Genomic DNA, 24,998 nt, shown 5'->3' on the forward strand with positions numbered 1-24,998 from the left:
GTGTTATATTGCTAGAGAAGACCGAAATGCACGCTATAAGCTCACGCAGGATGGCGTGAGGTCTGAAACAGGATACGTAATGAATGCTATAAAGAAAAGTACGTAGCTTCTGGAATACTTAACTTTAATCCATCGTTTGTATACATCGTTCTTGATGATACATGCTTCATACGATAACTATCAATTGCTATGGCGCCTTGCTAGGTCGTAGCCATTGACTTAGCTGAAGGCTATTCTAACTATCTTCTCTGCAAATAAGCGAGGCTTCGTCAGTGTTGCATCGCTAGCTAAGTCGTCCGTACAACTGGGGCGAGTGCTAGTAAGTCTCTCGAGACCTGCCGTGTGGTGGCGCTCGGTCTGCTATCACTGACAGTGGCGACACGCGGGTCCGACATGTACTAATGGACCGCGGCCGATTTAAAGCTACCACCTAGCAAGTGTGGTGTCTGGCGGTGACACCACAAAGGGAAATCAGAGCTCGTACGGAAAGATACAGGTGTTCATTCTTGCCGCGCACCGTTCTGTCGTTATTGCTGTTGCTGCTGTTGCTGTTTCATCGTGAGGGCGCTCAACACCGAGGTCAACGGCATCCGTACGTTGACTGTAAGAGACATATGTGGCTGGAGCATTCAAAATAAGAACGGCCTGAAATACAACTAAGGCCACATATGCCCCCTAGTACCCTTTTTTACATGAACGCTCACGACACCTCTGAACAGTATGACGGAGTAAGCGAGTCAAAGCAAACCATTAAGAAACAATATCAAATCTGAACGGCCGCTAAGAGACGGATCATGAAAATTGTAACTTGATAAGCCTGTCGTTCTCTAATACACTAAAAGCTTCGTCCTAAGAACTTAGGTAGAAGGGAAGACAAAACACAAAATCGTGAAACACATCTATATCGTTACTCTGCAATTCACACTTAAGTGCCTGGCAGAGGGTTCATCGAACCATTTTCATACCACTTCTCTACCATTCCACTCTCGAATTGAGCATGGGGAAAAAGGAACACACAAATCTTTCCGTTCGAGCTCTGATTTCTCTTATTTTATTATGATGATCATTTCACCCTACGTAGGTGGGTGTCAACAAAATATTTTTGCATTCTCAAGAGAAAGTTGGTGATTGAAATTTCGTAAATAGATCTCGTCGCAAAGAAAACCACCTTTGTTTCAGTGACTGCCACCCCAAATCGCGTATCATATCAGTGACACTATCACCCCTATTGCGAGATAAAACGAAACAAGCCGTCCTTCTTTGTATTTTTTCGATGTCCTCCATCAATCCTACCTGATTAGTATCCCACACCGCGCAGCAATTCTCCAGCAGAGAACGGACAAGTGTAATGTAGGCTGTCTCTTTAGTGGGTTTGTTGCATCTTCTAAGAAAATTATTGTGAAGGTTGTTCGATGAGCCCTTAAGTGTGATTTGTAGAGTATCCATGTAGACGTAGGTGTAGAATCTGAAACAGATCACAGTGGATAGCCGCGTGGTCTTGGGCGCCTTGCCACGGTTCGCGCGGATGCCCCCGTCGGAGATGAGAGTCCTCCCTCGGGCATGGGTGTGTGTGTTGTCCTTAGCATAAGGAAGTTTAAGTTAGATTAAGTAGTGTGTAAGCCTAGAGACCGACGACCTCAGCTGTTTGGTCCCATAGGGACCACAAATTTCAGATTTCCTACACATCAGTCAACAAGGACAACAGAGCGAGGTGGCGCAGTGGTTAGCACACTGGACTCGCATTCGGGAGGACGACGGCTCAAACCTGTCTCCGGCCATCCTGATTTAGGTTTCCCGTGATTTCCCTAAATCGCTTCAGGCAAATGCTGGGATGGTTCCTTTTAAAGGGCACGGCCGATTTCCTTCCCCATCCTTCCCTAATCTGAGTTTGTGTTCCGTCTCTAATGACCTCGTTGTCGACGGGACGTTAAACACTCATCTCCTCCTCCTCCTCCTCAGTCAACAAGAAGTGTTCCGAGTGGTGGCGACTATTAACGATCAGCACTTAGTCGCCAATAGTCAAGTTACTGCGCCCTTAGCATAGCTAGTCTATTGCTCACAACATGTTACTTAGTGTAGGCTGCCAATTAATAATAAGATCGAAGAAATGCCACCACAGTGTTAATATTGGCTCTTGGACAAAAGTGTTTGACAACTGCTAATCTACACTCTGCAAGCCACCTGCAGTGTTCGCAGCCACACCGGTACACAGTGACCGCACCAGAGGGTGCACCGAGCAGGCGGTCTTCAAGCCCAGCGTTCACTCAGTTCCGCTCTGTCACCACCCAGATGGCGCTCGTAAACTGGAACCAATTTACCCTTATACCACGAGACCTTGCAATAACCAACTCTGTAGGCTTATAATCTCACTCGCCACAGAGGGCGTCGACAAATGAGATCACAAGATTATTCCACCCCTCCTGTATAAATGCGGACGCACCACACACACTGGGTTTATCGCTTGCTTTTGTTTGTTTTTCTTATCTCCTGATTCTGTTTTTTAACTTTTCTGTAGGCTGCAGAGCGGCGTATTGTGCTGCTGCCAGCCCGCCTCCCCTCTGGAGGGGAATCGAAATCCAATAAAGAAGAAGGAAAAAAATCCACACACACACACACACACACACACACACACACACACACACACACACACACACACACACACACACACGTGGCCAGTTCCTGTCACAGTTCCAGTGGCTGGTAGTTACAGTCTACTTCCATCAGCCAACGCAGATCAGTTGTCGCCATTATAGCCAACCTGTATAAACGCGTGTTCGTCGGATAGTAAATGCAGAGCTTACTGTGTGTAAGCGACTTTCAGATCAATGACAGACTTCTGGACTGTTAGATACAGCAGTCAAGGCTGTAGTTCTATACATCAGGTATTTCTGTTCCTCTCTGTTAGGTTAGTTTAGCGTATAGGATATCAGATGCACTCTTGTGCATTCTCCAACACTCAAAACTGAGTATTTCATTCTGTGTAAATTCTTTTAATAAATATTAATATTGTGTGTTTCATTCTCTGGTGCCCATATTATGTATGTTTCAGATGTCACGCTAGCGTGCAGGCCAGCTACCGTAAAATGGGGTGAATACAAACGGTTTCACATTTAAAAGTAAAAATTTATACTTTTAAAGAGAAATACGAAAAACAAAATTACATGAAATTTTAGATGTTGTGCCTAATTTTAAGCTTGCAACTAAACCTGGTACCTAGCTCATGTTTTCGTAACATTAAAAAAATTAAAATAATTACGTGGTGTTTCGATTCATCCCATAGTGCAGCGTGAACAGAAACAACAATGTTACTCGTATTATCTATTATTGGTACTCGGGGTGAAATAGGGACATGTCAAAGTTTGTTTTGGATTAGGAGAATGAAGAAACAATTTTCACCTCCTTCAAAAAAGTTTTATTGAATACGGAAACTAAAATTATTCATAAGAATATTGCAATAACTGTGGCCACTTATTCTCTTTTCCAAATAAAAATCGTTATATCTGTAATTACTTTATTGTAACATTAAATTGATGAACTCGATAAGTTTAGTAATACATTAAGTCTCTGACATCACGCTTAAAAAGGACGTCTTTGAATCGACAAGTCATCTCATCAGAGCTAATTAAAAGCTCCTTGACTAAAAAATGGCTCCTCATTTTGATTTTTACAGTATAAATTTTGTTGTATTTCTTAAGGATTCTATCCAGTATTTTGTTATATTTCTTAAGGATTCTATACAGTATTTTACTAATAAGATATGTAGGACTGTCTGTACTTGCCACAATTATAAAGCAGTGCATTACACTTATAACAGAAAACGAAAAAAAGCATATGTGGTAACAAACCCAAAAATACTCAGACTACGTGGAAACCCAAAAATAGGTACACCTTCATTTACAACCTTTCCGGTTGTGGATAATATAGACAGTCCTACATATATAAAAAAAAAAAAAAAAAAAAAAAAAGCGCAACGTAACCTTTCCCTTCCAAATAACAAATTTTACATGCATATAATCTAAATGACTGCTTACTTTTTGCGTAGTCCTTAATCACAGCATAATATGAGTTGAGAACAGTGGCGAATGGTTCTTCTTTTCCGTCAAACTACTGGTGCTCTTCTCAAGAAACACTGAAAATTGTTTCTTGTCACCACACAAAATCCGAAAACACAATCCTAAACTGTTGGTTGATGAAACGGCACTGCATATTTACTTACTATGTACTTAAACAACGTCGTTTAAATTGGCTCTTATAAAGTTCGAAGGTCTGTCACGGAATGCACAAAAGTCATCTGACGGTGTCGCCAACTTTGAAATTCCTAATTTAACTGAGAGATTGGTTCATTACCAACCTAAATAAACTAATCTTAGCATGATATTCCCATTTGTCTACCGACACGATAGCACAGATCTTTTTTAGAAGTTTCGTTTCTGTTCGCCCCATTCTTTCTGTTGACCCCATTTTGTGGTACCATGATGTACAGCATCATGTTGTCCGTTGTAGGAGACTGGCTCCCCGCTATCTTGGATGATGGACATCAGAGCTGTTTTCGAGAATACGCCACCACGTTACGTGGTGTGTAGTGGAAGCTACCTAATTTTCCAGTCATCTGCATTCCCTCCCCCCTCTCCACCCCCCTGCCCCTCCCCCATCCCCTTACCTATTCTGCTCGCGAAAGGAGCGTGGGAAGAACGACTGTTCGCCAGCCTCCATATATTCTCGCGATGTGCAGAGTGAGACAGTTAACGCATGCCACCCAAATTATATCCAGATGGAGTTCATGTATGGAGGCCTGGTCTTTGCAGAGCTACAGCGAATAGCGCGTGGAATTTTCCGATGTACGCAATACTGAATTACGAAACGGACGTAGTTTTTTTTTTTTTTTTTTTTTCAATGAAGCTGTATGTCCGTTTTCTGTGGAAAGCGAATTCGAAGATTTCAACAACATAAGTGAAACCTGATCAAATAATCCATACAAATTATAAAAATGCATGCACTTACCTATGTATGTTCCACATCTCCTAAATCACTGGAACACTTTCTACTAACTTGGTACACATAACATTTGCCGTCTGGTAAGAATCGCTGTGGGCGTAATAACCACTCACCTATCAAAGGGGTGAAAAAGCAGTGTAGCCCACGACACGTGAGTATCAACACTTAGTGATCCAGTATTTGTGAATGAGAGCACTTAGAGACTTCCAACAAACTTCACGCATAATTTTAACCCTCTACGAATATTTTTCTCGCTGACGACACCCACATATTAATGAAAGGAAAAAGTTTATTGCTTGCTACATTTTCGCTGTGCATGCAGTAAAACTGCCACAGGAAGCATGACGTTTTAATTTATTACGTCTTTACTACTAAGTGTAATCATGACACATTTAGCAGACAGTATTCTCATATGCTACTGAATGTACCAGAAAAATTACATCATCGTACGGCACTTAGTATGCCACTGAATGTACCAGAAAAATTACATCATTGTACGTCACTTAGTCCAGAAGATAAGACGTCATAAACACTGAATGCGTGAAAAACTACTGCATCGTGCAAGACGTTTAAATTTATTGCTACGTTGTTGCTAACTTTATTCGCAACACTTCTCAGACTACTCACACCTGCAGCTGAAAATACATCATCGTACGACAATCAATTTGGGATACATGTCGTCTTAAACACTGAGATGAGTGAAAAACTGCCGTATCACGCATGTCTTCTTAATTCATTACTTTCCTACTAACGCTATTCACAACACAGTTTGCGCACAGTAGACACGTATACCACTCGATGTATCTGCAAAACTATATAATTGTACAGCACATACTTTTGGAGATACTGCGTCATGAATATTGAGATGCATGAAAATGGAACTGCCGGACGCAATTCGGTACACATACAGGTGAAATATGTGAACAAATACGCATGAAATTTATAAAATATGTGTGAAATTATTTGACACGTGAGTGTGCGAGCAAATCCACATACAAGAAGCTCATCCTAAACCCTTGGAACGATTTCAGTCAAATTTCGTCACATGTTGGTTGCAATCTGGAAAAAAAAACTATGGGAGTAAGAACCTTCGGCCTCTTATTGGGATGAGTGTGATAATGTGTAGAGAGAAGGAAGGATGAGGAGATAGATACACAGCGATGGAGAAGGAGGAGATAGTAGGAGTTGGGCGAGAGGGAAATGAACAGAGAGAGGGGAGAGGAGGAGGTGGACAGATAAATGAGAAGATACATAGAAAGGAAAGGGGAGGAGGTGAGGGGACAGCGGGGGGATAGGTGGGGGTGGGGACAGCGGGGGAATAGGTGGGGACAGCGGGGGGATAGGAGCAGATGGGCAGATAGGAGGAGATGGGTAGAGAGAGCAGAAGGTGGGTAGAGGCAGGAGAAGCGGGCTGACAGGGGGAGGGAGGGGGGAGGAGATGGACACAGAGTGGGAATCGGAGGAGGTGGACAGAATGTGGGGTAGTGGGGAAGGCAGAGAGAAGAGGGAGGAGATGGACTAAGAGAAGACTGGAATAAAGAGAGACCTAGGCAACGCCAGGTGGTCACCGAGTAACAAGATAAAAGCTCTGCTAACCATAGTCGCGCCGTTAGGAAGAGAGGTCCCTCAAACGTGTAACTGAGGCGAAGTTCGTATCTTTATTATAATTACCGTCATATCAAGTGTTCGAAATCATTAGTGATATGATCGATTCTGCATAGACAGTACTGCACGTTTAGTTTCGTCTCAACATCTCGCAACACACACCCGTATTATACGGCATTTGCCATCTAGGGTGTTGCTGGTGATTCCTTGTAGACTTCTTTTTTTTTTTAATCTTCCCCTCATAAAACAGCTCGGAGATGTGAAGTCTGGCAAAGTGCAGGTCAATTTGTGTTTCACGGATGACCAATCGAACGAGCTGGAAATGTTCGTTAAAGTCTGTAATTATCTGTGCATCTTGGAAGGGGCATCCGTCATATCAGCACCAGCGAACTGCCTTAAGTCCAGGGGAATGTCTCTCAATAACTGCAGCAGCATACATGTTTATGACCTGTACATACCTGAGGCTATGTAACAGTACCATCAATTACCTAGGGATCAACATGCAGTTCCTGAAAAGACCGCCCAAATATTGACTAAGGTCTTGTTTATCCATTTCTCTCATCCAACGCTATCAACTGACAAAGTGCATATTGCCGATGGTTTGGAAAAGACCATTCATTCGTAAACAAATGCTGCCAAGAAACGTCGCATCACTTCAAATTCGTATAGTATTAGGAAGATCGGGCAAGGAATTAATAAAAGGTTCTAGCCAATTCTGTGTCAGTAAACTTTGAAATGTTGGTGTTTGTTTTTTCTTTGGCGTATTCTGTTCCTTCCGTAGTCAAATCGTTATGATTGTCAGTAACAGGATACGTGTCAACATATAACCGCACTGCTTCTTTAAAGGTTTGACGATATTTGCCAAAAAGAATAACATTTCGAATGTGGAAGTCTGAATAACTTCAAGAGCAAGTTGTTCGACCGCCGCAAAAGCCGGATCTATGTCACGGCTTGTTTAGGCGTGAGTCAGTAGGGCGGGATAATGCTCTCCTGAGTTACCTTCTTACTATTCGACAAAGTTCCACACATATTATATCGTTCGGGTTATTTTCGATGGCTCTTGGAAATGCCACAGAAAATAAGAGTTCCTTAAAAAACTGATGTCTTAATTCGGCAGCTGTAAATGATAAAATTGCTTGTGTACCTCATTAAATTTGCTATAATATACCGAAAACGACATCCAGATACATTTACTGGTTTTGGACATACTGATTCGCCAGTCTTAGCTGCCTCTCTCAGAAAATAAAACAGGAAAAACAGGGTGATCCATTTAAGCTGTTGCTTAATTACATGTTCCATAGTTAGCTGAATGATTAGCATTAACATTAATCAGCCGGTCGAAGTGGCCGTGCGGTTAAAGGCGCTGCAGTCTGGAACCGCAAGACCGCTACGGTCGCAGGTTCGAATCCTGCCTAGGGCATGGATGTTTGTGATGTCCTTAGGTTAGTTAGGTTTAAATAGTTCTAAGTTCTAGGGGACTAATGACCTCAGCAGTTCAGTCCCATAGTGATCAGAGCCATTTGAACCATTAACATTAATCAGCACACTACAGTATTTTTTAGTCCTGCTCATGCAACTACCCCTAAAAATAAGGCGGCTTTTTTTTCAGACTACCAGTTTTTAAATGGGAATTCGTCCATAGAAGGAATTGTCCCGGAGAAGCGATTTTAAGCTTAGATTTAAAACTTTCTTTGCTACCTATCAGACATTTTGTGTTATTGCATAACAGGTCAAAAATTGTTCTTGCTGCATGTTGAAGCCACTTTTGAGCCGCTGATAGCTTTAATAACGGGTAATAAATGTCATTTTTCTTCCCTAGTGCTGTAAGTGTGGGTATCACTACTAGCACCAAATCGTGATGAATTAATTACGACGAATTTCACTAGCGAATCATGTGTGTATTGTGAAGATGCAATTGAAGAGGTACAAACATGAAGAGAGCGGACGAACACCGTGTATTATTCTCACTTCTCGAGTTTGCGCAATCAATACGTGCTTTCTAAATGGCGAGCTGCCCCAGAAAATTATTCATAACATTATTGAGCGGAAATACGTAAAATATATCAGGAGGTTGATTCGTTTATTTCTAAGACTAGTAATTGTACAAAAAGCAAAAGTAGCCGACCTTAATTGTTTGAGAAGCTTAGTAATGTGCTTCTTCAATTTCAACTTTTCATCAATATATTCACCCAAAAATTTGAAGCTTTCTACCTTCCTTACTGACTCCTGTTCATGGGCTACATTAATTTTTAGTGAAATTATTTGTTGTACAGAACTGAATCTAGCATGTTTGCCAAAATTTAGGGACAGTCCGTTTTCTGGGAACAACTTAATAATTCTTCAAAAAAAATTTACAATTCTTCTTTCGGTTTTTCCTCAGTGGGACTTATTATATTACAAGTATTATCTCCAAAAAGTGCCATTTCTGATTGTCTACTCTCAAGTGGAAGATCATTTGCATATATAAGGAATAAGAATAGACCCCAAATTGAACCCCGTGGGACTCCCTTTGTGATTTGTCCGCGATCACTAAAATTTTCTACCCCTCCTGCAGTGTCTGAATTATCCAGCACAACTTTCTCCTTACTGTTTAAGTAAGATTCAAACCAGCTGTGTGTAAAGCCATCAATTCTATAAAACCATTAGTTTTTCTAAGAGTGTAAAAGGATCTGCAGAATCAGCGCCTTGGAAAAATCACAAAAAATACCAACAGGCGACATTTTATTAATTGAGGCTTGTAATATTTAGTGAAGAATCTATAAATAGCATTCTCAGTCGAGCTACTCCTCTGGAATCGAAAACTGTAGTATGCTAAGTAAATTGTTTCTACTTCAGCTTGAGACAACTCTCGAGTACACTAGTTATTCGAATAGTCTAGAGAAGGATGTCACGTTTGTCGTGAAATGGTTTAACAGCTGCATATTTTAATCTGTCCAAAAATTCCCTGTCCCAATGATGCATTACATATATCGCGAAGGACAGTACTTAACAAGTTAAAGCAACTTTTCAGAATTCTGTTTGAAATTCCACCAACTTTGAGCTTTTGTTGGTCTCAGATACTTCACGAACTGTTTAACATGCCGTACTTCTGTTTTCACCCACATGAATTATGAAATAGTCCTCGTTAAAAAGGCGTACACTCTCATTTCATAGTTACCTTAGTTACAGATATATCGGTATCAACTTCGCTTTTTACAGCGGAACAACAGTTATATATTGAATTTTTGTCTATAATGGATGCAGCTGAACTCATCACTGTTCTTCCGTACAGTGTAGAACAGTAACCACTGCCAGTGACAACTGAAGGAGATTTTATTTCATGCATGTCCGGTTGCGGGCTTGTGCCCATCTTCAGGTGATTTAAATTCGATTATACGTTTCAAAGCTCAATGTTGGAGATCACAGTTTAAATAAAAAACAAGTAATGTGATGACTAAATAGATCCAACTGTAACATTTGGAAGTTGGTAAGCGACATGAATAGTTAAGTGATGTAATATACTTACGGACTGCTGGAGTATCCATGTCGCTTCGACATTACATACATCTCATACTCGTATTTCAGAAAAATATCTGGAGAAAACTTTGATTTAAACTGATACTAATCACACTTGACTGCGTGTGTTGGACTGACACACCGTCTGCAAGGCAAAGAACGTCATATAGGGATGATTCAGCAGGTCACTATGGTAACAATGCTTCAGTTCTTGTTTCTGCCAGAGCTTTGAAAGACAGGTGCCGCACGTCCAAACTGAATGGATTTCTAAAACTGGGGACTAATGTACCGGGTGCTTATAATTAAACTTTCCCTATTTAATGCGTTATAATACGGAAACCAATTACCGTACGCGACCAAATTGGATAGCATTAATGTCAAGGACATGGAGAAGAAAAATAATGCAGAATCAATTCAATTGAAACGCTTTTAATGTGCTACTACGGTAAATTATATCATTACAGACTGCTACAAAAGGGGGTCAATATGGCCCCCATCAGTGTCCAGAGGAGTCTGAATGCACAGGATTGCGTTCTGCACTGCAGAACGAAGCATGTCCGTAGGTACGCTGGTTACGTCTCTTGATATGCTGCGCTTCAGATCAGTACATCTGTGAATGAATGTTCCCCTGTAAACCCTGTCCTTCAGGTAGTCTCACAACCAGAAATCACAGGGAGTGAGTTTAGGTGATCGTGCTGGCCAAGCATTTGGAAACGATCGGCTGATAATTCGATCGTTTCCAAATGTATTTCGGAGAAGCAGGTGAACTTCATGAGCGATGTGTGGTAGGGCCGCATTTTGAATGAAAACTGTTGTGTTCAATGCTTCTCTCCTCTATAGAGCGGGTATGATATGCTGGCGAAGCTTACCACAGTAACTCTGGCTGTCACGCTGTATGTCTTGGGTCCTTGAGCACCAATCTGTTCAAAAAATAATGGGCCAAAGATGAACGTAACCGTGAAGCCACACCATGCGCTGACACGTTCGTCACACAGAGGAACTCCATTAACATTGACTGGAGGTGAAGACCCCCACGCTCTGCAATTCTGTGTTCATCTCACCCGTCAGAGGAAAGTGAGCTTCGTCTGTCCATAGGATGGTTTAACCCTTGCGAGAAAGTGGAGAGCGAAGTCAACACGCCGTTGTGCGTCCTGTGGTGTAAGCTGCTCTACGATATGAATCTTGAACGGATACAATTTGTGAATGGATCGAAGCACTTTCCGTACAGTCAGCCACGGGATGTTCAACTGTCGTGACACAGCACGCGCACTGCTTGACGATCGGGAACTGCGTGCAGCGTTGTCTGCCACAGCAACAGCGATTTCATGAACCACCTGTGTTGCAACCTGTCGTCGGCCTCTTCCCGGAGCGACACCCAGTTCTCCAGTTGATTCGAACTACTTCAGAATGATCCGCACAGCAGGTAGAGAAAGAGGATCATTCTGTAATCCACCCAGCCGGCGAGATCCTCTAAGTGCGTTGATAATAGAACTTCACCAATAATGCCGTGTTCTTTTCGTTCTAGCTCATGTTGACACGTAAAGTGCACTGCGACTGATCAGGTGTGAGAGACTGTGAATCACGATGACTGATCACGGCACTTGGTGACCATAGTTGAAACTGGACAGTAGCACTGTGACGCCTGGAAAATCATGCACCCCAATCTCTGGACATTAATGATACAAAGTTTGGTGCTCGTACGGTAGTTAGTTCCTGTGTTATAACGGTCAAACAGGAAAAGTTTAATTATAACCACCCGGTACAAACACTGTTAAAACAAGCTTCGCGTCATAAGTTTAATGACCAGATACACACTCACATTGAAAAATTACATCAGCAACTTCAAAATGAAACACAAAAGACTGTGGTCAAAAAGTCTTCCTTAAAATTCAATTTATGTTGTCAAGTGTCTGAAATGGCCAGTGCCTACTGCAGTAACAGTTCGCAACCGCAGGTTCTAGTACTTGCGGACAGATTCAAGAGACTTTCCTATCAATGCATATGCTGCGACAATGCGATGTTTTAAATCCTCTCGGGTCGTATAAAATTGTACATATACTTCATCTTTGAGTTTACACTAGAGACAGAAGTCCAGCGACGTGAAATAGTGCGAATGTGAAGACCAACAGCTGATAAAGTTGCATACACCTACTAGGAAAGACCTTGTGTGAGCGATTTTCCTAGCGAGTAGTAGTAAACCGAGCGCCCGCGACGCAGTGCCACGTAAATTTACGTATTTCAATCGTTATTTTCTCTAGAATAGCCGGTAGCACTCGGTACAAAATTGTATCTTTTACCCATTAAGATTTCTTCAGTCATAAAAGACCAATCACGCAATCTCCACAGATGCTACATCAATCGTTCACACCCTACTAGCGCTGATATCAACTTCCCTCAACCACTGCGCATTCTCAGCGATCCAATAGTGAATATTTTTTACATGCAGCTTTCCATAATTTTAAAGATAGCTTCATCGATAACGACAGCTCTTTGAAGAAAGATCCTATTGTCTTGATGTCATGTCAGAACCGATCGACAGATTTTCAAGCATCTTCTGCAATGCCATTGGCTAATCAGCTGGTGAAGTGACACGTGGTAGTAGTGGAAGCTGTTAGTACGTGAAATGTGAACAACATTGGGGAGACTTACTCCACACACACTTGAAGTAACTGGGGAATTAACGTGTGTATTATCACCAACAGCTGTCTTAACGTCTGTTTCATTCACTCTGCTTGTTCTAAGCTTGCTCGTTACACTCTGGGTAGTACAGTCGCGAAATTAAAACTACAGTGAAAATCTGGTGAACCTTTGCACAGATGTGTTGCACTGAGTCTCTAGACGCTTGTCTATCGTGTCATGCCACACTTTCTATTTCTAAGCCCACTGTGAGCACGAAAAAGCCTGCAAAATAGTGCCTCTCGCCAAGTTTAAAGTCCTGCTGATGGGTTTCGCCTGATATCATGCAGCCCACATAACAAAGCTGTCACGCGTTTCCTCCTCCCTGACAATTCTCGGCCTTGTACTGCAGGTGCAACTGAGATGCTCCTCTAGGGTTTTCGATGTGAAGTGATTGAGCACCCAACATACAGCCTGGACTTTGTTCCGTCCGATTTTCAGATCTTCATTCCCGTAAACGGCTGGTCACGAGGACAGCGTTTTGGGAAAGACAACGAGCTACGACCAGCGAAAGGAATTTGCGAAAATCACGGGCAACTGCCTTCTGTTACGAGGGTACAGGAATGTTGGTAACACAGCAACTGTGTAGAGAATTGGTTGGAAGGTGTAGCTTAATGTTGCAGATAAAACGTTTTTGATTACCACTGTGGTTTCTATTACGCGAGTGATCCGAGCTTGGAAAAAAAGTCCATCATACTTCAGTTCTCTTCCAGTTATTGTTTTTTTAGAACATTCACTGAGTAGTTGTTGTTCTTGCTAGACTCTGTCTGTTGGGTTACGTCTGTGTGTACAACTAAACTGTTGTCTTCGTGTTCCTTCTCCATTATCTGTAAAGCAGTAGCATATACAGATTAAATTGGTTTATGAAAAACATTTTTTTTCCAACTAACTAGCACTTCACACACGTCAACGACATAGAGAGAATCAAAGCTGCCCTTCCTCTGTGCCCCTTTTGTACTCGTGTTGCGACTATGGAACATTGTAATCGTTCTTATATGACGTGAAGTATTTCTGTTTGTAGGTATGGAATTCCTGTTTGTAGGTGTGGAACATCCACATATGACAGTGGTTGTTTTCAGACTTACAACAGATAAATGCTAATTTACAAATATTGTAATTATTCTGGAAGTTTATGAATCGAAATTTGAGGAGTGGGAGGAAGGGAGATTAGTGTTTAATATCCTGTGGACAACGAGATCAAGATACATATGGAACACAATCTCGGATTAGGGAAGGGTGGAGAACGAAAGCGGCCGTGCTTTTCGAAGGAACCATGCGGGCATTTGCGTTAACGATTTAGGAAAATGACGGAAAAACGTAAAACAGGATGGCCGGACGCGGGTTTGAACAGTAGCCCGCTAGAATGCGAGTGCAATGTGCTAACCACTATGCCACTTCGCTCGGTATTTGAGGAGTGAAAAACCGTTTAATTCGCCTCTCTTAGAATTTAGATGTTAGCAGCGAAAATACCTGGCGTTACCTTGAGATGAGAATACTGATTGCTAAATTTTGCCATCAGCGTTCTCACCTCAGGATGGTTGAAAGTTCTGTTCTGTTCTTTAATACACGCAAGAGGACAGAGAGAACAGCCAATTGAATTAATGTACACAGTGCATTTAGTACTGACAGACTTCCATCTTTTACTGCTCTCCATTGCTGTGACTGAAGGTAACACGCGTGGGACTAATTGTACAGATATGACTCTTGTGTGCCAAGTAGACAAAGACGGACCCGAAGACAATGAGCCGAGTGAAACGACACCTATATTTTTCAGTGCAAGCTCTGATTTCGTTTATATTATTATTATGATCGTTCCTCTCTATGTAGGTCGATGTCAACAAAATATTTTCGCATTTGGAGGAAAAAGCTGGTGATCGAAATTTCGTGAGAAGGTTCCGTCAGAACCAGAAACGCCTTTGTTTTAATTATTTGCACCCCAAATCCGCTTTCTTGTCTGTGACACTCGCCGCTGTTTCTCGATAATACATAACGTGCTGTCCTCCTTTGAACTGTTGATCCTATCTGGTAAGGATCCCACACTGCGTAGCACTACAAAAGTGGACGGACAAGGGTAGTGTAGGCTGTCTCTTTAGCAGATCTGTTGCATTTTCTAAGTGTTCTCCCAATAAAACGCTATCTTTGATTCGCTTTCCCCACTACATTTTTTACTTGTTCTTTCCAGTTCAAGTCGTACAGAAGTGTAGTTGCTAGGTATTTAGTTGAATTTACAGCCTTTAAATTTGACTGATTTATCGTGTAACCAAAGTTTCACAGATTCATTTTAGTACTCATGTTGATGACCTCGCACTTTTCATTGTATAGGGTTATTTGTCTATTTGGGCACCATTTCGTAGGATGTTCTGAGGCATCAAGGAACCACCAATTTAGTATTGGAGGGCAGCGTGGAGGCTAAAAATCGTAGAGGGAGACCAAGAGATGAATACACTAAGCAGATTCAGAAGGATGTAGGTTGCAGTAGGTACTGGGAGATGAAGCACCTTGCACAGGATAGAGTAACATGGAGAGCTGCATCAAACCAGTCTCAGGACCGAAGACCACAACAACAAGAGATATCTTATCCAAATGCGCTTGCAATTTCTTTCGATCTTCTAATGATTTTATAGACGATAAACTACAGCATCATCTACAAGAACCTAAGACGACTATCAGATTGTCTCCTAAATCCGAGGGGCCTACAACACTACGTTGGGGAACGCCAAAAATCACTTCTGTCGTTCTGTCACTTTTTGTCAGTTACGACGAACCGTGACCTCTGACAGGAAATCACGGATCCAGTCACATAAGTGAAACGATATTCCATAAGTACGCAATTTTACGACAAGCCGCTTCTGTGATACAGTGTCAAAAGCATTATGGAAATCTAGACATACGGAATTTATTTGAAATTCCTTGTCGACAGTACTCAGCACTTCGTGTGAGTAAAGAGTTTCACAGGAAAGATGTTTTTTTTAAATCCTTGTTGAACATGTGCCTCTTATTTTGCTCTGCACTAAACCATACACAAAGCCAATAAATATAGAAGTTTGCCCCCTCGGCTAGTTTACTTGTCAGGACATAATGGGTCACATAGGGGCCGCAACGCCACCGTCGGCCAGTGCTGACCGCTACTTCGAGCGACATCGCCGGTTTGCCGTTGGCTGCGAGACTGCGGCTATGTTCCAGCCTGAAGGTAACGGGCTGGGTTTCCGCTAATCCGGCTAATGGGTGCTGGGCTGGTGCGGCTGGGTGGTCTTAAGAGGCGATTGTGTTTCCCACAGAGTGGCTGGCGCTTCCTAGCACCCTTTGTGAAACAAACTCCTCAAAGTGTCGGCAAGCAGGAGCGCTTTACATATGTGCCCTGTGCGTCGGCTGTAAATGGCCACTCGCAGTGACTACATTCTGCTCTAGAGGCTAATTGTCCGAAATATCAGCATGTGAAAATAATGTCGCGGAGCTGTGGAGTCGGTGGGTGGCAGCAGTATGGTGCAGGAGGCGAGAGCTCTGGGGCAGACGTGGTTTGGAGGCGTATTTCGGAAGCCAGGGTCCAGTAAGGCTATCCTCCAGATGTGGGAAGATCAGATGTGGTCGTAAGTGTGATCCCTTTCGCGCTCCTGAGGAACGTCTTAATCTTTTGCTGGTTTTGGAGGAGGGTGTTGGTGTCTCCGAGCGTACACTGACTGTTAAGTAACAGGTCGCCTAACAGCTTGTGGAGCAACTGGATAGCTGGAGGCGTAGTGTACCGCACGAAGCGGACTTAGCGAGGGTTACTGGGAGAAGACTAAACTGGGTTTTACTCCAAGTGTGGAGTTCTTGTGTATGTCCTTACCCTCTTTGTGTTTAGACCAGTTGTCGCTAAATACTGACATTGTGGGACGGCACATCGTGCCACATATGTACCGATCTCGTTAGTTGGTGAGATCCCCTGCTATACTCGCAGGACAGGACAGATAGTTTAATTTGCGGAAAGGGGCCAAAATGGGTGGCTGTCAGTTGCGCTCGAACATACTACTTTATTCATTTGACAAACATTACAAGAACAAAGAAAAAATTAAAAACAGAGCAAGCCAAACGTTAATTTTAGAACTTCATTCCCGGCTAAATGCGCCATTGAATCTCACGCCTCAAGGGCAAAACAATTTTAAATTGAAACCGGCTGAAGGCCAGTCACTTGAAGACTCAAAACAAGAATTTGAATTTTAAAAGGCAGAAGGCCTCATCTTAAAACATTTCTCTAAATTAGGCTGAAGGCCCAAACTAATTTAAAATCGTCTAGAAGCCATACATAAACCAACAACAAGGACAAATAAGGAAAGGCAGCACATCAAACGGCGCTCAGAAGTTTCCAAGGGTCACTCTGGAATTCAAACACTAACAGGCAGTTGGCCCAAGAATTCTCAATCCGACGGCAACCCAACCGACAGTCAACGGACCAAGCGACAGGATAACTTCCACTCCACCCGACCAGCACACAACAGGGAGTTCAATGGAACAACGCAGAAGGTATCTGCGCCCACAACGAATTACACATTCAGCTGGCAAACTGCACGCCGTGCTGGACAGCCACAACACGAAGAGGAAAATACAAAGCCTGATTTTACTTCAACTCTCAGTGCAGGTAACCGGAACGCTAACGGCCACAAGGCAGAAGATTTCGCTGGTGCACTTCAATTAAAAAATAATCAAGTAAAACTCCACAGGAGGGCGGCTAGAATTTCGGCAAGTTGAAAACACACGTTGTTGCTCGCGGGAATGTCCCAACAGCCCACAACGAAATTCAAACGACACAGTGTGAACAGTTGGGGCTGGCTGGTAGATTAAGTAAAGACTCAACTTTCGTGTCCGGGATCGGTGAGCCACGGACCTCGTAGCAATGGGAACAGCACCACACACTCCGACCGCGCGTGGACGCCGCCAGCGCCCCCCGGCCACACAGCGCGAGGCCAAAGATAGTGCAAGGGTGCGAATATCGATACACACTGCTGCTGCCACTCGCGGAGAGAGAGGATAACAGCATAATCGCGATAACCGTGGGAGACTAATCACAGAATAGCAACCAAGGTTGCGGCGCGGCACGTTCCTTTTGTACCGCCCTGCCAGTGTCCAGCAACGTTCATTTGTCTTGCTAAAAGCTGTAGTAGAAAATACTAGACCACTGCTCTCTACTGCAGGTCGCAACATATATAGAATTATCCGCTAAACAGGATGTGGCCAGCTATTCAAATAAAAGTTTTAACTTGGCAATGTAAATTTTCAGGTGTATTTTTACGATAAAGATCACAGTTAATACTGCCAAGACCGTACTAAGTGAAACACAATGCAAAGTTCACACGCAATCCACAATCACACACGTAGCCAGTTTATGGTATTTACACCCGTTACCGAAGCTAATAAAGTTCACTAGATCGTTTAGTTATGAAAATGCTCGCTCAAATGTTGTGCACTCTGCTCTACACGTAATACTTGTTCCAGTCTTAGATCGCACAACACGCCACGTGGTTTAAACTAACAGTCAAAAGCAATAATTTCGATATTCCGTCCGAAATTCCACACGACTTCCACTATACCGTTCACTTAAATAGACTTTGTACTACTTCGCGAGCTCGTAATTAGCATTTTTCCACGATTTTACAGTATTTTCGTCGGAGCTGCTTTCAATGAGCTGAGCTGTTACTAGTTCGAACCCCCAGCCCTGACTTACTTAGATCACACCAAAGGCTTTGTTCCCAGCATAGACTGGCGCGAGCCTGCATTTTTCTGATTGGCTGATATCACAAACAGCAAATCAGGTTGCAGTATTATCCCGCTAACCCGCGCTTTACTTCAATGACCAATCATAGTAAACCATTTCTTTCTATGGCAATTGCTAAATAAATAAATTTAGAAAAGTATCAAATATAAAATTACTCCTTCTGAAATTACCGATTAATTTGTGTTCTACTCACGATTTATTAGCACCATAAACTGACTGCACATTTAATTATAGTAAATCCCCTGTATAGTTTAACTGGTACTTCATGAATAAAGAAAACAATTTTCATTTACTTCTGTTCTTCCTCACTCATACAACACTCACACTGCTAATTACCACACATATAAAACAATTATGCAAATACCTTAAATATTAATCAAACATAACTTTACAACATTGTTTTGACTACGACTGCTAGCACTGTCCGTCAACTGCTGACCTCTGCCGCCTACTAGTACAACTACGTGCAGCTCTGTAACTCAGGTCCATGTCAGCTGGTGACATCTGTCGATGACTCATGCCTATAACGACATTGTCCTAACAAGTGACAGGAGCGATGCGAAGGCGCTACCTCTCAAGGTATAATGCAAAGCATTACACGAGCCAGCCACGGCTCAGTTGGTAACCTACGTGAATTAGTGAGTTAGGAGGTTCCAGTACACAAGCTGTTGCAAGAGCGTGATAAGTCGGTAGCCAGCCCCGAAATACTGCTTGTTGAAAGTCAGCACCATTAGGAACACTTCGTGTCGACTGTTCTGTTTGATTGCTGCAACCTTCAGTGACAGCAAGCTGTGGCACAGTAATTGCCTGACAAAGTGGTGGTACGCGAGAGCAGATGATTAACTGATTACCAACAGTAACTGTACTTACATTTAAATACACCATGAAATATGACACTCAATCACAAATACTTGATTCTGGAAGCCTATAGCCTATGGACTGCAGTTTGATGACCATTGATGTAGGCTGTTATCTTGTGTTCTTTACAGAAGAGAGGACGAAACTGGTTGGTGACGATGCAGAAATTGACTGCAGTGTTTATTGTCCAATGCAGTGGTTGGGCTTGAGAGGTTTTGAAGGAAGTCAGAGGACTCCAGAGCACTGAACAGTGGTATAGAAAAACGGACTCTTTAAACCCTGACTCGCGGGTCCAAGTGAGGCTGGCGACCGTCCTTCAGCTTTATGTCAAATGTGTAGCAGGACACAGAAATTGTCCAGGTCTGTCAAGAAAAGATTTCGAGTGAGTCCACAGAGCAATACACTGCATGATTCGTCTCCCTGACTGCAAGGCGCTAATGCTTTCGAACGTCAACGTTGAACATGCCGAGTTCAAATGCTGCAGAAAGTTCAGAAACGATGCGACTTGTGAACATGGTGCGTGTGCCTCAATGTGGTACACGTGGTTGCAGCGCACTTCAGCGGCAATTGTGAGCTGTATGTGGTTCACATATCGCAGAGTTTACCAAATGGACAAAAGTACAATTCCAGAGTTAGCTCTTTCAGAACGATCCTTTCCTTCCTAGTTATGTTGCTCCGTCTGTGGCGTACGCAAACAAAAACTTCAACGTCTATGAACATGTTATAAGGCAGAAACGAAAGTACCAGCGATCCAGGTGGGCAGTGGTTAGCACAGAGGACACGGATTCGGGAGGACGACAGTTCAGACCCGCGTCCGGCCATCCAGATTTAGGTTTTCCGTGATTTACGTAGATCTGGTGAAGCAAATGCGAGAACGGTTCTTTTCAAAGGGCACGGCCGACTTCCTTCTCGATCCTTCCCTAATTCGATCAGACTAGTGACCTCCCTGTTTGGTCCCCGCCCCCAAATCAACCAACCAATAAACCAGGCAATCGAAAGAACCAAGTATCAATAAGGAGATCAACTTAGAAAAGTTCCAGTGCAAATTTACTATATACGTACAAGTGGTGTCTCTTCTTTCGGACATATTCTTAACTAAGACGAGAAGGCGAATGATCTGTGCACTTGCACACCAGGCTCGAACTCTTACGGGAATCGGCGAAATGCCTCGAGTAATGCGGATAATGGGCAAGGGGCACCACATCAGTAGTGTGTGGATAAGTAGAGATTTTAGGTCTGGCGAGAGGCATGCTAGGGTAGCCTGTGCAGTTGCAAAGACCAATTTGCCTGAATGGCTCAGTAGTGCGAGCACAGTAGATCAGCGTGTTCAGTCAGAAGGTTAGCTGCCCTTCTGTAATGAAAAAACAACTGAGTAAATGGATCAACGATGAACCTGAATGGGTGTCATGGTGCGTCCACCCCGAATAAAGGTAACGAACAATAACGAACAAAACGAAATTAAAAATAGCGGTCGCAGCATCTGCCTAGTAAGCAGCAGACCCGGGTTCGAATCCCAGTCTGGTACAAATTTTCGTCTTTCCCCATTGACTTCAATCACTGCCCGTTCGCAGCCAAGATCTGTAATTCCTTTGTGTCCTAAATTAACAACAGTTCTCCACATAAGGTAAATTTATTTCATCATTCTCACTTTCTAGTAAAGTCGTAAGGTCATTCTTACTTGATAACTGGTGCTATTCATTAGCAGAAAACTTATGAAATACAGAACTCGAAACAAGAAATTGCAAAATATCTTGCTGGAAGTAGTGAAAGCTGTCTCGTAGATAAAGCCAATCGAACGAACTCACTCCGCAGAAAGATCGCAGTTACATTTACATAACATCGAATATTGTAGAATATACATGTATTAAACTCACAAGAAAGTATTAGAACCTATTGTAAGACGTGAAGAATAGTAAAAAAGGGATCTAATATGACGTGAACCACTAACACATTGCCTTTTTTACCTAACAATTCTGTGTCCCTATTCGTTATGCTAGACAGGCCATGGGTGAGTTACACTTTGCGTCTTACCGTCTCCTGAAACTTTAAATTGTAGATATGTTATAACTGACATTTAATTACAACAAACTACACCAAGAACAATGAGTTTTTGATGGATCTCCAATGTACCGTTGCCTTGAACTCGCTTACTTTCATAATAAACACGTTACAATAATTCTTTTAACACAAGTATGACGTTTCTGGTAATTTTAGTACAAAAAATCGTACTGTTAACGACGGGTTTTCGTGTCATCTTAAACTTCATGGTGTTACGAAAGACATATACAAAGAGTTTCACAATTCATGTTACATACCTCTAGAGGTTGTAGAGGGGACTTAGCACATCAAGTTTTACATAGGAACCTCTGTCCGGGACGACATTCAACGACTCTACAAAGCGCCAAAGTTATAGGCACCAGTGCACGTTTGTACAGGGTGATTCCGCGACGATGTTACAAACTTTCAGGGATGATAGAGAAGGATAAATTTATTAATTTGTGGTAAGGGCCCAGTAGCGGAAACGAACGAGTCGAAGGTTCTGACACTTCTGACAATGGAATACATGAACTGGTACGTTGTAGCTAAGATTGCAGGGTAGGCAATCTTCAGAGGTGGTAGTATGGACCAAAACACGAACAAATGTTCAGTAGATATGGCCACTAAACTACATACCTTTACAGCTATGAGCACTTGTTCAATAGATATGTGTTTAAAAAAAAAGTTCAAATGTGTGTAAATTCCTACGGGACCAAACTGCTTAGGTCGTCGGTCCGTAGACTTACTTACTACTTAAACTAACTTACGCTAAGAAAACACACACACACACACACACACACACACACACACACACACACACACACACACACACACACACACACACACACACACACACACACACACACACGCGCGCGCGCGCGCGCGCGCGCGCGCCCGAGGGAAGACTCGAACCTCCGGCGGGAGGCGCAGCGCAGTCCGTGACATGGCGCCTCAAACCACACGGCCACTCCGCGCGGCTAGATGTGTTTCATAATAGCGAAGATGAATAAGTGCTCTTACTTCCTGAGGTATGCATTTTAGGTCCCTGTTTTCTGGACTTCTTTCTTGTCTTGGTCCATTCTACCACCCTCGCAAACATCAGTACAGGTGCATACATTCCACTGTCAGAGATATTAGAATGATTTTCGGTTGTAACTTTTTCGATATAGTGACCCCTACCTCAGATGGATGCATTTACCCGTCTCCATTATCCTTCATAGTTTGCAACATCATCACGGAGTCACCCTGTATGTACATACATTTACAGACGCTGGCGCCTCTAACTTCGACGCTCTGTAGCGCCGTTGGATGACGTTTCCGGACATGGGTTGCAACATTATGGTATATTGACAATTTTTAATTTATGGATCGTCTGACTGCAACTGAATGAAAGACAATTTTCGTGCCATACGCGTTTCGCCTTTATTATCTGCAAAGCATCTTCAGTGGCATGGAATATGTACATACTTTGCTATTTACTTTCTACTTTGGTGAACGTATCTTTACACACTTAAAAAACCGCACGCGCGCGCACACGCAAGATGCATACACAAACTGATCACAGATTCTTCAAAAATTACGCTCGAAAGTTGGCAATAACTTCGATCTTTGGCAATAACATCTGACTGTCGGCAACACAAACCAAAACATTGCACCAAAACAAGTGTTAATTTCCTGGTGCTGTGAAATGTGGAAAAAACAGCAAGTGGCATCTACAAGAAGAGGGACGACACCGAAAATGGAACAGGAGCGGAATATGCAGAAAAGTGTCCACGCGACCTGAAAGTACAGTTCAAAATATTACTACATAATAGCAAAAACCAACCACCAGAATTGTTTATAACCTATAGGTACATTGGCCAAAATGTAAACTAAATTGTAAAAATATGTACATATCCCAGGCCACTTAAAATGCCTTGCAGAGAATAAAGGCGAAACGCGTTTGGCACGAAAATTGTTTCCTTCAGTTCTACATCTACATTTATACTCCGGAAGCCACCCAACGATGTGTGGCGGAGGGCACTTTACGTGCCACTGTCATTACCTCCCTTTCCTGTTCCAGTTGCGCATGGTTCGCGGGAAGAACGACTGCTGGAAAGCCTCCGTGCGCGCTCGAATCCCTCTAATTTTACATTCGTGATCTCCTCGGGAGGTATAAGTAGGGGGAAGCAATATATTCGATACCTCATCCAGAAACGCACCCTCTCGAAACCTGGACAGTAAGCTACACCGCGATGCAGAGCGCCTCTGTTGCAGAGTCTGCCACTCAAGTTTGCTAAACATCTCCGTGACGCTATCACGGTTACCAAATAACCCTGTGACGAAATGCGCCGCTCTTCTTTGGAACTTCTGTCTCTCCTCCGTCAATCCGATCTGGTACGGATCCCACACTGATAAGCAATACTCAAGTATGGGTCGAACGAGTGTTTTGTAAGCCACCGCCTTACCAACAATTAATTTTATATGATCATTCCACTTCAAATCATTCGGTACACATACTCCCAGATATTTTACAGAAGTAACTGCTACCAGTGTTTGTTCCGGTATCATATAATCATACAATAAAGGATCCTTCTTTCTATGTATTCGCAATACATTACATTTGTCTATGTTAAGGGTCAGTTGCCACTCCCTGCACCAAGTGCCTATCTGCTGCAGATCTTCCTGCATTTCGTTACAATTTTCTAATGCTGCAACTTCTCTGTATATTACAGCATCATCCGCGAAAAGCAGCATGGAAATTCCGACACTCAGACGGTCCATAAAGTAAAAATTATCAATATACCGTAATATTACATGCAACTGAGGAAGACAGGACTACAAAAGTTGAAGATGGATTGCAACGTAAAACTTGATCTGCAAAGTCTGCTCTAGAACCTATCTAGAAGTGTGTAACATGAGTTGTGTAACATCCTGTAGATTTACGAGTCTCCAATGAATGCCATTATGGCGTCTCCATACTCTGTACTGAAGAGAGCTATTTTCGCGTGATGTAGGTTGCATTCCTCCATCTCACTGGTCTACGTTCAAACGCACGTTCAGAATATCTGAGTCGATAAATATTGCTCTACGCGTTCGGAAGGAATCCTCAACGTACTTTTTCGACGCTATACCGTCAAAAAGTCGGCACGCTTGACGTTCGAATGCACGGGCCGTGTGTCGACGGCTTAATAGCTCGTAGAATCGGCCGGAGTGGCAGTGCGGTTCTAGGCGCTATAGTCTGGATCCGAGCGACCGTTACGGTCGCAGGTTCGAATTCTGTCTCGGGCATGGATTTGTGTGATGTCCTTAGGTTAGTTAGGTTTAATTAGTTCTAAGTTCTAGGCGACTGATGACCTCAGAAGTTAAGTCGCATAGTGCTCAGAGGCATTTGAACCATTTGAGCCAGCTCGTGGAGTCTGACCGCGGCAGCAAGGGGACTTCACCAGACACTGCAGAAGCTCCGAGACGACGGACGAGGATAAAAGTTTCACCTACATACAATACTCGCACAAGCTCGGCAGAGCGGTGACGTGACGGCTGTGTCCACTGCAAACAGAAGTAGACTAGATGTGAACTTCAAACGGAAATGCCGCGCGTGTCC

The 24,998-nt window shown here is 42.9% G+C and overlaps 1 protein-coding gene across 1 annotated transcript in view; it reads left to right on the plus strand.

Moving 5' to 3' along the window:
• Window positions 1-24,998, plus strand: part of LOC124623082 (feline leukemia virus subgroup C receptor-related protein 2) — a 756,299-nt gene that overhangs the window by 88,099 nt on the left and 643,202 nt on the right. The window lies entirely within an intron of this gene.

This window comes from Schistocerca americana, chromosome 7 (genome assembly GCF_021461395.2).
Source record: "Schistocerca americana isolate TAMUIC-IGC-003095 chromosome 7, iqSchAmer2.1, whole genome shotgun sequence".
Lineage (NCBI taxonomy): Eukaryota > Metazoa > Arthropoda > Insecta > Orthoptera > Acrididae > Schistocerca > Schistocerca americana.